General features: G+C 37.0%; 1 non-coding gene across 1 annotated transcript; it reads left to right on the top strand.

The window, feature by feature from the left end:
* Positions 1–10409: 10409 nt before the first annotated feature.
* On the top strand, positions 10410–10517 carry LOC122314534. Its single transcript, XR_006243755.1, has one exon. It is a non-coding gene; the product is annotated as a small nucleolar RNA R71 (small nucleolar RNA).
* The last annotated feature ends 369 nt before the right edge of the window (positions 10518–10886 follow it).

The following is a 10886-nucleotide window of genomic DNA, read 5'->3' as shown; positions in this document are numbered from 1 at the left end:
AAAATCATAAATAATCAACTGAGTCTAGTGGCATAAACCATAACGTATTGTGATACTTATAACTATCTCAAATAATTAAAATCGCATTTCTGGCACTATAATGAGTGATAACATTGACTGTGTGGACAAACTAAAACCTATGCGATTAGTCGATTCGTAAAAATTTATATGGTTTTCATGAGATTCCTAAAGTCAAAAGAAATTCTAATAGTGAATTTCTAGCGGCCTGTTACACATAAAAGTTAAAATGCGTCAATGACTCGTAAGCATTACTTCATACAGTTAAAATATAATAATATAGGTTTTCAATCATACATTAATCATTCCATACATACCATACATAGACATTCATTTAATTTTAAAACATTGCAAAGTGTGGTTTTTCTTTAAAAAAGGGTTTTCTTTCGTAAAACAGTTCCCCACACCTCGCTTCATTCATTTTTTAAAGAGTTTTATCATGAATACATTCTTTCTTATCAGTTTCATTGGTCATTGCACACTATTATGCCTCGTATATGAGGGTTAGCGGTCTTTTAGACCTTGATGCAGCACTAGATTAGGATGTAGCACTGGGTACACTACCAGTACTACTTACCCGGTATTGCAATTTGTTCAATCCAGTCCTTCGGTATAGTTATTCATTTAGTCATGGCCGTTACTTATTTTCATATATTAAACATTCAGTTATTTCTTTCAGTTTAGTCCTTTCAATATTTTCCGTTCTTTCAATCCTTCAGTTCATTCATTTATAAAAGTCATTTAAAAGCATGAGTTTAAACATCGTATTTCATGACATTATTTAAAGCATCAATTCATGACATCATTTAAAGCATCATCTTTCATAGGGGCATTTTGAAACACTTTCTTTGCATCCTTTCAAGTATCACTTAAAGCATGAGGCATCAGCCTCGCATTTTATTTCGTGAAAATACATACAATACTTACCGTGTATACCATCCATTCACATACATACACTTAATACTTTGGGTGCATAAAAAGGGGCTGCCAAGGAGGGTCGTTACATACTTATACTTGAAAACTTATACTTAGTGTTATTTCATAAAACGTCATCCGTGTCACTTCATAAAGCATCGTAAGGAAAAGTATTTCATTTTCGTTTATTTAGAAAATTCTAGAAGAGTATGAACATAATACTTACCTGGACTCTATGCCATACTCATTTCATGCAGTTCATTCTTGTGCACGTCAGATGGCAACCTACATGCATACACAACCTCAATGTCATTCTCTATCTAGTACATAAGCAACTATACTAGAAATAGAACTACACTTCACTTGGAACACTCTCCATCCATCCATGTGTTCTTACGTATCATTTACTATGCTAAAACCTTCGGGATCCATTTACCGTCACTACCTCCACCTTCTACATCTTCCTTATCACGTTTCCTCTTTTTGGGATCCACTTGGGTCACCTTTTTCAAATTCAACATTTTACTTCGATTTCTTAACCTTTAAAGGGAACCTCCATTATTCACCTTAGGATTAAGACACTAAAACTTTCATCTTACTCTCCTATTAACCACATTCCGATGCATGACTTAGACCAACTAAGTCATGCATCCCAATCCTAGACAACATACACATTACTACCTTCATACACCCTAACACATACTCAATCCTCATTGTCATCCATACATGCTACATGACTTTAAGCCATCTCTGAGGCTTAAATATTGTGTAACCATGCTTAAAACAGATTACCCACTATATATGGTAAATCCATCAGGTACACATGTCTCACAAGATGCACATGTACCTCAACCTTTTATAACCTAAGATCAACTTATAGTCTATTGAATGCCTGCTTGTATAAACAAACTCCATACTCCGATACTAACTTCTACTCAAACCCAGTTAGCAGGACTTTCCTACTTCCTGGGCCTTTACAAGTTCATCCTAACACTTACACGACAAGACATGTTCATTATTCGACTCGCTCTCATAGCGTAGCTCGAGACTAACCTCAGATTATATCGTGACACCCGTCACTATGACAAGGTCACTTCACAACTACTTTGGGACATTGTTCCACAATTCCCGACGCCACACAATATGATCTACGCTCCTCAACTACACCATTCAAACCTTCATGACACGCCATCCGGTGTATCACAACACCACAAAAGTGTATACTCCATGTGAACTCTCTTTCATCCACACTACACCACACATCACTATGACGCACGCCACACAGTGCATCACTATATTACATGTACTATACTCCACATGTACTCCCTTCACACATTACGCCGCATCACAACTATGGCACACACCTCACACCTATACTTCACAGCATAGTCCACAACACTACACAGCACACTACATAATTATGCCCAACACTTCACTACACAGCCACACTTCACAGTGAACTCCATAATACTAACAACACAATCTACAGTTTAACCAACCAACTAACATTTAATATAAATAATGAGGGTTATACCATCAACGGGTAACCCATGCATTGCTCGCTGCCTGTCACAGTTAAAGGCGTCAAAGAGTTGTACATGGAAGCTAACACTGTGTACGGTGGCTATTTGGGCTATTAGAAGTGGCTACGGGTGTGGATTTGAGTGGGGAAAGCTTTGGTTGTGGTCTTAGAGTGGTGGCCTTGTGGTGGTCTCGAGGTGGCATGCGGTGGATGCACGGTGGTTCATGGAAGGGGTTTGGGTCATGGGTCTCATGGCATGTAAATTGAGAGAGTGGCTTGGTTGGTTAATGGCTAGCCATGGAGGGCTTGAGGGAGGTGCAGTGGAGCTATGGTAGTGTGACACCCCAAATTCCATTTGGGATCGAACGGACATTTGAAGCGTCGAAACATGCAACACAAGGTTACATGCCCCCATTCATTACATATAAGATGCAATATTCCTAACATGCATTTAACATTATGCAATATTTGAAGCGAATAATATTTTTTTTCTATAGCAATACTATGCATCAAACTGAAATATCCAAATGCTTAAAACATACTTTATATATAAAGACCCATTGAACAATTAAGATCACAACACTAGTCCAAAATGACTATGATCCAAAAAATTACTGGAGATGCAACTCCATAGTGCAAGTAATAATTTAAGTTAACTACTATATTAACATTAACGTCGCACCGTCGCTCAGTCAACTATGTCTAGTTGGTTGGCTACCAATTCTCCCTCAGGTCCTGTAACAAGATCTACCATTCAGGGGGAATGGTATTTGGGACTACTATAGTGAGATTTGATTACAAATCTCAGTAAGTTAACAAAAAACTTTCACACAGGCTAATGATGCATGCATGACAGTAAAAGTATGAATGCATAATCAAATTCATAAGTAATCAAAGCATAACTTGACATACAACATAGCATAACTGACATAACTTAAATTAAAACGTGAACTGAACTTGACTTAACATGAACTTGCTTTGAAACTTGACTTAACATGAAATTACTCTGAAACTTGACTTAACATGAACGTGATCTTAAACTTATTCTTTAACTGCTTAAATACATACTCCACAGTTATTGTGGCCCCATGTATTCTACATGTCACAATTACTATGTTTCACGTAGTGTATGCGCCATAATTGCTGTGACCTGATTACGCCCAAAGAATAACGCGGTAGTTGTAGCACAGCTTTAGGGTGTCGATTTCACAGGGTAAAAGAATAGCAAGAGGAACAAAGACACTAAAGAAAAAATATTAAATAAGTAATAGAGAACAAAGATTAATTTTAAATGTAAATTCAAGTGAAGCAAAGTGATTAACAGAAAAAGTACTCAAATTTGACAAACAGTAGAGCGTCGGGAATCCCTTGCACAAATATAGTATTTTATTATTCTTAATTCATTGGATAACTCAATTAGGAACTCAATTCCCGCAATTCCCAATCGGAAGGTATAGATTTATAAACCAGACTTAAATCAAATGTAACCCTTTGAAAAAACATTCATCACTTTTAAAAAACGTGAATTACTACCCCTATTGATAAAATCCAATGACGACAATATACTCATAAAGTGATATTGCAGCAAAAAACTAAATCAATATAGATAAATAATTGATCCAAACAAAATCAAAGAACTAATCCATTTAATAGAAAAAGCATGACTGAATCCATAAACACAATAAATTCTATGATTATTCAGAGAAGAAAACATCAACGATGAATTGAGAATGATAAAACAAAAGAGTTTTAGCAATTGAAAATCAAATACATGAATTAACAATAAATTAGAAATATCATCTAATGTGCAAGCTCATCCCTAACTCTATTTGAGAATTTAGTTACCCAAAAATATAATGGACAACAAAAATCTCCAGAGAAAACTGAAGCGAACGGTGACCATGGAAGTGATTTTCTCCTCTCTTCAGATCTGCCTCTTGTGCCTCTTCCTTCTCTCCATTTCGTGCTAACGATATGCTTATATAGGGTAAGAAAGAAACCCTAATGTCCTCTTGATTTCCGCATAAAAAAATCGCTTAAATTTTAGGACTTATCTTGGCAGCCACGTACAGCCTTCAGGAGTTCGAATTTGGAAATCCATATTAGAGACAAAGTTATAGCCCTTTAAGAGAGCTTTCCAATGCATCACGAATCATATCAATCCGATATATGAGTAAAAGGATACAGTCAAAAGACTAAAGTATGTCCAGACTGTCTCCTAGCGAATTTCAGACTTGGACTTCTTGTGGTTTCATTTTGTAATTTTTTTTCTTTTTCTTTTCTTCCAAATTGCTCTCAAACCCCATGAATGTCCTCCTTTGAATTTGACTGGGCTTGACTTGCTCTTTTATAAACTCTGAAATTAGACATAAAAAAAACTGTTTAGGAGTATCCCAATGTAAATAGAAATTCAATTTAAGAATACACATTAATTCCTATGATTTCTATTCACATTTTAGCATTTTAGTCCAATAATAGGGTATATAGAGTACACTTTCGCACACTCATCACACCCCCCAACTTACTCCTTGCTAGTCCCTAGTAATTTTCATGTCAAAACAACGAAAGAGACCAAAGAAAATCACACATAAAGGCCATCAAGTCATACTTTCCAGATTCACATATCAAAACAATCTAAGGAATCCAATAACCCATCAAGATCAATCCACCTATAGCAATCCACAGAGTGTGTGTGTGTTCTCCAAGCCATAACCATCGTACCACTAACCTTGACACATGCAACATCAAGAATATCTTAAGCAAAAAGTTCAACTCCATAACTCACGGGTATAATAGTGTTTCGTGTAAGGGCTCTCTCTATGGAGTTGACAATGGGTGTATATACACTCTCATGGAAAATTAGGCAATTATGTACAAGCAACAAGCAAACATTGATCTTATGATAGGAACACTAACAAATGAGACTTCCATCAATCTTTCCAACAGCTTATTTAGAATCAGAATGGTCAACACAAAAGGTTGTAATGTGGCTTGGTTTTGGGGTTATATGAAAAAAAAAAAAAAAAAAGATGAAAGGGATTCAAAAACTTCCAAGTATATACAAATAGAATTTTATTAAATATCTCAATAGACCACACTTCTCACTTAATATATTCTCCAACTTTTCAGATCATCAAATAATAATGCTTTTCCTTCTTCTTCCTTTTTTTTTTTTTAACAATTTGATGGACAAACACATGCCACTTTTGTATTCTTTCCATCTATACCTACTTCTTTTTTTTTTTTTCTTTTTTTTTTTTTGGGTTCTCACTCAATTGAGCACTTTGTAACTTGTACTCTTCTCTTTTTTTTTTTTAATTGAAAATGATAAAATTAAAGAAAGAAAATACAAATTCCACACCTAGTATACACTTGGAAGTAAAAAGGATAAGAAAATCTGTGTATAGGTTATACTCCAATGTGGAGAGGCATGGATGATATGGGAATATGAAAAGAAAAAGTTACAAGTGTTTTATTGGCTCAAAGTTGGCTACTAGGTGTCTATGATGGAAAGGATAGCTTGAAAGGCTCAAATGTTAATCCTAAGTTGACCTTCGTCATATCCCAAGTATATCTACCATTGTACCGCAAACCATGTAATGATATTCTCAAAAGAAGTGCCCAATTTAACAGATCAATGAACGCTTATCACAATTTACTGCATTTGTATGCTCTTAATCCTCTCCAAACTCACATGAAAACTTAAGCAAAAGAGTTCTCTAGCTACATGTGTCAAACCACCATCTTACCACAAAACTTGGATAAGTGAATTAAGGATTCTGTGAATGTTTCAGCAAAAAATGATCTGGTAGGTTTGGTGAATTCACGAAGATGGCTATGAATGAGAATGAGTACACATGTGAAAATGATGCACGTGTGATACAAATTAAAAAAAATTTACACATGAAAATATGCCACAGAGTTCCAACAAGCATTTTAAAAACTGAATTTGCACCACCACCCCCCAACTTAAATGAAACATTGTCCTCAATGTTTAAGAATCAAAATTGAATGGGGAGTAACTGAAAATGGTAGAATACACCTGATGAGTGACGTGGGTAGCTCCCTAAACACCAAAGATGGTAATCTGAAATGACGAAATGAAACTATCCTGCAATCAAAAACAAAGAAAACACCAGCAAACAAAAAGGAAAAGAAAGAAAATAAGAAAAAATAAAAACAAAACAAAGCAAAACAAAATAAATAAAGAAACACATACCTTGGTGGTGTGGTCAAGGTTGATAGACTGGATCCACAAGTGGAATGTCTTCCACTTCCGGAACTTGCCTATCAATTAATATTTTAAGGCGTTGACCATTTACTTTAAAGATCCGACCATCCTTAGGATCTTCTATTTCTACCGCCCCATTTACAAAAACATTCCTTACTAAAAAGGGGCTAGTCCACCTAGACCGAAGTTTTCCTGGGTGCTTATGGAGTCTAGAATCATATAAAAACACTCGATCATTAAGCTTAAACGTTTTTCTCAAAATATTTTTATCATGAAATGCTTTCATTTTAGCCTTATAGATTCTAGAGCTCTCATAAGCATCATTTCTCAACTCCTCTAACTCAGTCAACTGAAATTTTCTAAGCTTACCTACTTCTCCCATATCAAAATTGAAATACTTGATGGCCCAATAAGCTCGATGCTCGAGCTCCACAGGTAAGTGGCAAGGCTTCCCAAAAACAAGCCTATAAGGTGACATACTTAAGGGAGTTTTGAAAGCTGTACGATAGGCCCAAAGCGCATCAACTAGTCTTAAAGACCAATCTTTGCGATCTGGATTGACCGTTTTTTCTAAAATTTGCTTAATTTTCCTGTTTGCAAGTTCTACCTGTCCACTTGTTTGGGGGTGGTAGGCAGTAGAGATCTTATGTACCACCCCATATTTTTTCATCAAAGCCTCAAAAGAGCGGTTGCAAAAATGTGTATCCCAATCACTAATGATAGCACGTGGTGTACCAAATCGAGATAACACATTCTCTTTGAGAAATTTGATTACCGTCCTATTATCATTGCTCCTACAAGCTGCTGCCTCTACCCATTTTGACACATAATCTACTGCCACAATAATATATTGATATCCAAAAGAAGGATGAAATGGTCCCATAAAATCAATGCCCCAACAATCAAAAATTTCAATTACTAAAATTGGGTTTAAGGGCATCATATTACGACGGGATATAACTCCTAACTTTTGACACTTTTCACATGAGCGACAATAGATGTTTGCATCCTTAAATATGGTGGGCCAATAAAATCCACACTGCAGAATTTTTGCAGCGGTTTTTTTAATTGAAAAGTGGCCCCCACAAGCTTGAGAGTGACAAAATTCCAAGACGCTAGCAATCTATTCATCAGGGATGCAACGCCTTAAAATTTGGTCAGGGCAGTATTTGAAAAGAAAAGGATCATCCCAATAGAAAGTACATACCTCAGTTATGAACTTCCTCTTGTCCTGAGCGCTCCAATCCACTGGTATCTCACCTGCAGCCAAATAATTCACAATATGAGCGAACCATGGTAGAGAAGTAATAGATAGTAAATGCTCATCGGGAAAATCATCCCTAATTGGCAAGTGGTCAGAGGTGTTCTCAAATGTGAGCCTCAAGAGATGGTCAGCCACTACGTTCTCCACTCCTTTCTTGTCTTTGATGGTGATGTCAAATTCCTGCAAAAGTAAAATCCATCGTATTAATCGTGGCTTAGCATCCTTCTTTGTAAGAAGGTACTTAAGGGCTGCATGATCCGTAAAAATAATAATAGGAGAACCAATCACTTAAGCATGAAACTTATCCAAAGCAAACACTACAGCTAGCAACTCTTTTTCAGTGGTGGAGTAATTCATCTGAGCACTATTTAGAGTTCTACTAGCATAGTAAATGACAAAAGGCTTTCCCTCCCTTCGCTGTCCAAGTACAGCACCTACAGCAAAATCACTTGCATCACACATAATCTCAAAATGTAAAGTCCAATCAGGTGGCTGCATTATGGGTGCTGAGGTAAGCTTGCCAATTAGCGTTTTAAAGGCCTCTTGACAATCTTGTGTCCACGCAAATGGGGCATCTTTAGCTAGGAGGTCATATAGTGGTCTAGATATGGTGGAAAAATTCTGTATGAACCTCCTATAAAAGCCCGCATGACCAAGAAAGGATTTCACGTCCTTTACTGTCCTAGGTGTAGGCAACTTAGAGATTAATTCAATCTTAGATTGATCTACCTCTATCCCCCTAGAAGAAATAATATGTCCTAACACAATACCTGAAGGTACCATAAAGTGGCATTTTTTCCAATTCAAAACCAATTCCTTCTCCTCACAGCGAGTCAACACCCTCTCTAAATTCAATAAGCATGCATCAAAAGTAGATCCAAAAACAGTCAAGTCATCCATAAAAACTTCCATGCAATTTTCAACCATGTCACTAAAAATGCTCATCATGCAACGTTGAAAAGTAGCAGGTGCATTACATAATCCAAATGGCATTCTACGAAAAGCATAAGTACCGAAAGGACAAGTGAAAGTGGTTTTATCCTGGTCTTCTAATGCAATTTCAATTTGATAATAACCAGAATAACCATCCAAGAAACAATAGAAAGGATGACCAGCCACACACTCAAGAATTTGATCAATAAAAGGGAGAGGAAAATGGTCTTTTCGGGTGGCAGCATTCAATTTTCTATAATCAATGCACATCTGCCACCCAGTCACAAGTTTTGTAGGGACTAGCTCTCTCAGGTCATTCTTCACCACAGTAACATTTGACTTCTTAGGAACAACCTGTGTAGGACTTGCCCATTTACTATCAGCAATAAGATATATGATTCCTACATCTAATAGTTTCAACACTTCATTTTTCACCACTTCTTTCATAGTAGGATTAAGCCTACGCTGGGGGTCTCTACGAGGGCTAGTTCCTTCCTCCAAATTAATTTTATGAGAACAGACCAGGGGACTAACACCTTTTATATCAGCAATGCTCCAACCTAAGGCTGACTTATGCTCAGTTAGGATCCGAATTAATTTCTCACCTTGAGACTCAGACAATTCAGATGAGATAATAACAGGAAAAGTATCACCTGGACCAAGGAAAACATGCTTTAAACCCTTAGGCAGAGGTTTCAGTTCAACTTTGGGTGCTTCCACACTTGAAGGAATGTGTTGACCATGGGTTACGGATTGAGCTTGAGAAGGAAACTTACCTCGCTCATTCATACTCAAGGAGCTCATCAATTTGGACACTTGGCTTTTTATCTCATTATTTTCTTCAACAACCTGCGTAATCAAAGATTCAAACTTTTGGTTAGTCTTACCTTGTGCCTCAATAAAAGCATGTAAAGTATCTTCTAAGGGGCTCCTAGAAGATGAAGGTGCATGATATGGTGTAGGATATGATTTAGGGGGTTGTGCAGGCGGCTGGTTTTCAGACTTCCAGCTAAAATTGGGGTGATTACGCCACCCCGGATTATAGGTGTCAGAGAAATATGTAAAAGGCTTCTTGTACATATCTAAGGCATTACATTGTTCCTCATACATTCCTCTCATCTCAGCCAATGTGGGACACTCTTGGGCAAGGTGATCTACCCCACCACACACAAAACATGGTCCAAAAGACTCTGCATGATTAGCCACGTGTGTTGGCTTTTAAGTCCTTAGTCTTCAACGCCTCTAGCTCTCTAGTGAGCATCTCAACCTTAGCTTTTAGGTTATCTTCTTCCCTGAGATGGTAAATTCCACCACCATTTAGGTTTCATGCAGGTAGTGACCTATTTGTGCTCTCAGTAACACTAAGTCCAGTCCAAGTGTGAGCTTTTTCAGCAAGCTCATTGAGGTATTCTATGGCCTCATCAGAATCTTTCTGTAAGAACTCACCATTACACATCATCTCCACAAATTGACGCTCTCTAGGTGTAAGTCCCTCATAAAAATATCTCACTAAGCGTCAATTCTCATATCCATGGTGAGGACACATACTTAATAACTCCTTAAATCTCTCCCAAGACTGATACAAAGTCTCACTATCCTTTTGTACAAAGGTGGAGATTTGCCTTTTTAAAACATTGGTCTTATGTTGGGGAAAGTATTTATTAAAGAAGACTTGAGTCATCTCATTCTATGACCCAATAGATCGTGGTCTCAATGAGTATAGCCAACTCTTAGCTCTATCTTTCAAAGAGAAAGGAAAGAACTTAAGTCTCACAATGTCATCAGTTGCATTTTGACTATGAAAAGTCGCAACTACTTCCTCAAACTCCCTAATGTGCACATATGGATTTTCATTTTCCAAGCCATGAAAAGTAGGGAGTAACTGTATCATCCCTGTTTTAAAATCCAATTGGCGAATATTAGCTGGAAACATGATGCATGATGGTGTGGCTGTGCGTGTAGGGTGGAGGTAATCCTGAAGGGTCCTAGTGGGTTGATCTTCA

This window comes from Carya illinoinensis, chromosome 6 (assembly GCF_018687715.1).
Source record: "Carya illinoinensis cultivar Pawnee chromosome 6, C.illinoinensisPawnee_v1, whole genome shotgun sequence".
In the NCBI taxonomy this organism is placed as follows: Eukaryota; Viridiplantae; Streptophyta; class Magnoliopsida; order Fagales; family Juglandaceae; genus Carya; species Carya illinoinensis.
Note: the sequence above shows the minus strand (reverse complement) of the source record. Positions and strands in the feature narration are given on the sequence as shown.